This window comes from Octopus bimaculoides, chromosome 18 (assembly GCF_046866305.1).
Source record: "Octopus bimaculoides isolate indiv1 chromosome 18, ASM4686630v1, whole genome shotgun sequence".
Lineage (NCBI taxonomy): Eukaryota > Metazoa > Mollusca > Cephalopoda > Octopoda > Octopodidae > Octopus > Octopus bimaculoides.
The window spans coordinates 20034597-20040214 of NC_142945.1; positions in this window are offsets into that span (position 1 = coordinate 20034597).

Sequence of the window (5618 nt, forward strand, 5' to 3'; positions counted from 1 at the left end):
CCAGCTGTTACCTCTTGAAGCTGCTTATCCCATTATAACAATTCAATGTGTAGTTGCTGTTGTTGATGTACAGATGCAAAGCACATTTTAAAGTTGGAAATTCTGGAAATATTGTTTGCTGAGTTATAGTATAAGGAAACAGGAAGTTGGAAAATTTACTTGTATTATTTATTCCCCATTACATATGTTTCATTTGCTAATATTAATTACAGAGTTTTATATGTTAGATAGACATGTAAGGAATTTCCTATTCATTTGCCAGAGAAATTAAATAATATTATTTAATTAAATGTTACTTAATTAAAATTCATTTAAATAATATAATTTTATCAAATAGTATTTAATTTCTTTGTCAAATAAATTTCTAATTGGAAATCCTTTATATATGTTTATCAAACATGTAAAACTCTGTAATTCCTATTAGCAATGAAACATGTGTAATGGTGACTAAATAATACCAATAAATTGTCCAACTTCCTGTTTGTTTTATATATATATATATATATATATATATATATATATATATATATATATATATATATATACATATATATATATATATATATCGTTCGTTCGTTTCATCGTTTAACGTCCGCTTTGCATGCTAGCATGGGTTGGACGATTTGACTGAGGACTGGTGAAACCAGATGGCTACATCAGGCTCCAATCTGATTATATATATATATATATATATATATATATATATATATATAATATGATGTATCTATTTACCTCGGCTATGATTTTAAACTGCATCTGGTAGTGGAGGTCCTGGTCTGGGAGTTCCAGGGTTTGTTTTGGAATGTGGAACTACCTCTTAGTTACTGTTGTTTCTAGATATACTCTGATCTGGTGTTGAGCACCTATTAAGGTCCTAGCTATGGTTTAATTTGCATATTATGGAAGAAGCTCCAAGCACAAATCCTCACTGTCATGTGAGTACCTTGGGAAAAGAAAAGGCTTGGCGAATCTATTTTGACAGCAAATCAAATAGTGGTCCAGTGCACTTTTTGACATCCTTCCAGCAGATTTAGGACAGGTGGAGCTCTCCAACCCTGTAAAGCAATTATCCTGGGAGAAGGCTGCTCCAATGTAAAACCTACAGCTTACTGGTCACTGTAGTGGCCTTAGCCTGTTTAGCCAATGTGGTCAGACTTCCAAATCTACAGAGTGGGATTGGATTGCAAGGACTGACTCACTTCAAAACTTACTAAATGCAGGCAAGTAGAAAAGCCCTGTCGTGCCAAGTATCAGTTTACATTCGCACCTGAGGGTGTGCCACTCTTTCTCATGATCTTTGGAGGTGTAAACATCGTTGTGTGGTAAGAAGATTGCTTCCCAACCACATGGGTTCTGGGTTCAGTCCCATTGTGTGGCACCTTGGGCAAATGTCTTCCACAATAGCTACAAGTCAACCAAAGCCTTCTGTGTGGATTTGGTAAACTGAAACTGAAAGAAGCCTATCATATATATATAAATATATATATATATATATATATATATATATATATATATATATATATATATATAAGTTAAATAGAGGATATATTAACCTCATAAAGGAATGATTACATCCAAGAAAACATTGCTTCTATACCAAATATATTTTGGGGAAATAAAATTTTCCTAAATCCAAAGGTATATATTATGCATATAACTCATATTTGCTTAATAGAAGAAAAGAAAATGGTGAGTTTAACTTTCAATTTTCCATTTTCTTTTCTTCTATTAAGTGAATACAGATTATGTATATGTATATATATATATATATATATATATATATATATATATCTCAGGTCCTGGTAGGGTATAAAGGTAGGGCATTTCCAGAGAGGCACTCAACCCGAGTGTTGGATTTTGGATTTATACTGAAATTTTTCAAATTTAGAAAATCCTGGTTTCACAACAGTAAAATCATTATGTGGGTGTAGTGAAAGGTATTATATATACATACAAACATATATGCATATATATATATATATATATATATGTGTGTATATATATATATGTATACATATATGTGTGTATGTGTGTAGATATGTATATATGTATGTATATATTCATTTGTGTGCATCTTTGTGTTTGTGCTTATCTTCCACCACCACTTTTGAGCTGGTCTTGGTGTGTTCATGCCTCTGTAACTTAACAGTTTGGCAGAAAGGGACCAATAGAATAAGTACCAGTCTTAGTAAAATAGGCACTGGGGTCAATTTGTTTGACTAAACCCTTTAAGACAGTGCCCCAGCATGACTGCAGTCCAATAACTGAAACAAGTAACAGATATGAGATAACACACACACACACACACACACACACACACACACCATACATGTATGTATTTTTACATGCACATATACTATTTCAAGAGAAGTGGTGACAGTGACTTAGTAGTTTCAGTCTGATGAAAGCTAGGAGGCTGAAACGCCAAAGCCACTTTCCTCACTCTACACACCATTTAGGCGCATAAAGTTCATATGATCCTCTGGTATTAGATTTTAATCAAACATTCCAGGCACTCTAGAAAGAATTTTAATTAATTCAATATAGGTAATGTGCCCTCAGACATGAAATCAGTTTGGTAAGTGTCATGCATGAAACTCTTGACCCTTGAATCACTTTTGTAACTTTCTGTCTATTAAAATTATAAGCATATACTCAGGTAGTGAATGTAATTTCTCCATTTTTTTTTACATATAAACCTATATAAATATGCATACATACCAACATATCTCACCCAAATATATGAAACAACAGATGAATAATGTGTTAATTCACTACAGCTGTTTCCAATGAATTTTTAATTGATTAATACAGACATTACATCATTAGAAAAAACTGTTTCCATCAGGTGAATACATGAACCACAACATTCAAAATGCAATGGGATGTGCATCTTCATGATTCTATAACCCTTGCTAATCATTGAATTATGAGTAAGGGTTCAGAATCATGAAGATGCACATCTCATTGGATTTTGAATATTTTTGAATGTTGTGGCTCATATATTCACCTGATGAAAACAGTTTTCTCTAATGATGTAATGTCTCCATTACTCAATTAAAAATTCATTGGAAACAGCTGCAGTGAATGTTATTTATTCATTTATTATTCTCCTCTCTTGGAACCTGCCCCTTGTGTAGATCCACAGTTAGTTATTTCAATCATCACAGAGTCTGCCATGATGATTCAAATTACTAATGCATAAAATATCTAAGGGTATATTCTTCCCACCTCTGAAGAGATTAAGCTCAGGAATATAATTTTAACACTTATTTTCATTGAGCTTAATTGAAACAGCTGTAAGGGATAATGATTGATTTTTGCTGATAATAAACTCTTATTAACTTCAATATCTCTATTTTCTTATTATTCATTTATATATATATTCATATATTTATAGAACTCTGATACATTGGATCTTATACTCCCCACACCAAGTTCACTGTACTCTTTGCAGTTCTATTAATAAAGCATATTACTCTACTTGCAGTATTCGAGTACTGTTTTTTCCACCTTGTTTCATATTTATGAGCTTACTCTCGTATATATATATATATATATATATATATATATATATATATATATATACATATACATATACATATATGCATACATACATACATACATACATACATGTTGAAAATACATGAGTACATTGCTGTAACTATGTTGACAAGTCTAACCATTTTTATTGTCTGACTGTGGTTCTAAATATATGCTTTTTGTGATAGCTAGTGTGGCCAGCCATCTATTCCATATTAGACTCATCTCACTGATCAAAGCACTTTTAATGCTCTACTTCTTCTCCTATGTGTAAAACTTCAACTAGAACCAGAAGATGAGCAAGTGCAGCCATAAGTGGCTCTGTGTAGATCTCATAAGGGTATCCACAATGATGAACACCAAGTTTCTCTCATTTCTGATGGTCTTGAGGATGGTAAGATGCAAGGGGCATATCATGCTGTCTTTTTCCTTGATGATATGTCAATTCTGGACAATTGTTGATTCTTGAGATTAATTTTGTTTCTCACTTGGAAATGAATGCAATCAAAACCAGGTATTTGTTTACTATATTTTGAAGGAAAGAAAAATTTCAATAATTCAATAAGTTATTTTGTATGGTATTTAGTATATCTTTATTTGTTTTTGTTGTTCAAAATCATATCATTGCTCACTTTTAGCTCATTTTTGTTTCATACACACAAACATGCATGTATATATATATATATATATATATATATATATATATATATATATATATATATATATACACATATATATATATGTGTGTGTGTGTGTGTGTGTGTGTGTGTGTGTGTGTGTGTGTGTGTGTGTGTGTGTGTGTGTGTGTGCATGTTGTGTATATATATATATATATATATATATATATATATATATGTATATATATATATATATATATATATATATATCATCGTTTAACGTCTGCTTTCCATGCTAGCATGGGTTGGACGATTTGACTGAGGACTGGTGGATCAGGGGGCGACACCAGGCTCCAATCTGATTTGGCAGAGTTTCTACAGCTGGATGCCCTTCCTAACGCCAACCACTCTGAGAGTGTAGTGGGTGTTTTACGTGCCACATACTTTGAAGGTTGTTTGTTATGGCTGGTCAGAGACTGACCATTGGTTTCACACCTATATAGCACTTAGCTGCATAGGGGATGAGTTGCCTATTCAGCTGAGCACTTTATAGCTGCAGGACCAATGGTGACTTTCTGACTGGCAATAACAAACAACCTTCTAAAGATGCTACTACTCTATTGTTTTAGAGTGTGCTTCTTTTTCAGATATATGAACTACTGACATATACATATGTGTGTGTGTGTGTGTGTGTGTGTGTATAAATATATGCTCACACATATATGCATATATATATATGTATGTATCTATGTATGCATATACAAATATGACAATCAGAATTTGACCAGTAAGCCGTAAATGAACACCTCCCTATTTTGGTAAGGAGTATATATGCTCTTTTTATGTAAACATTTGATGAATGCAAACTTTCTGATAATAAAAGTGATCTAAACCCATTAGCAGTGAAACTGGCCACATCTGGCAAAAATATTCTACCTCTTTCATGTTCATATGGGCCAGATCCACCTGTAGTTTCTTGATAGGGCAAAGCTTCTCTGATGTTTATTTCATCAATATATATATATATATATATATACATACCCTGCAATGTCATTCTAAAAAGAAAGAATCAAATCATTAAAATGTCAAGTCTATGAGATAATGTATGATTAATTCATAACAATGTGAATAAATAAGCATTACATTTGACAGAGTAATCTGAATGCTAAAGGGGTAAAACAAAAATTACACAACAAAATCAGAGTAATCAATAGGAAGATAAACATGCTCCGAAGTAAGAATTGTGATGAAGCACATTATTATGAACCAATCAGACATAAGTAATGCCAAAATCAATCTAACCAAAAGATATAAAACATAGGGTGAGCCTTCAACGATGCATAAAAAAAGGAATAAATGTGCAGAGTCATTTTGGTTCTTGCCTAATGATTCTGGTAGCATGAAAACTTTAGAGAGGAATTCAGTTTGGTTTGTGTGTGTGTGTGTGCACTATTTCCT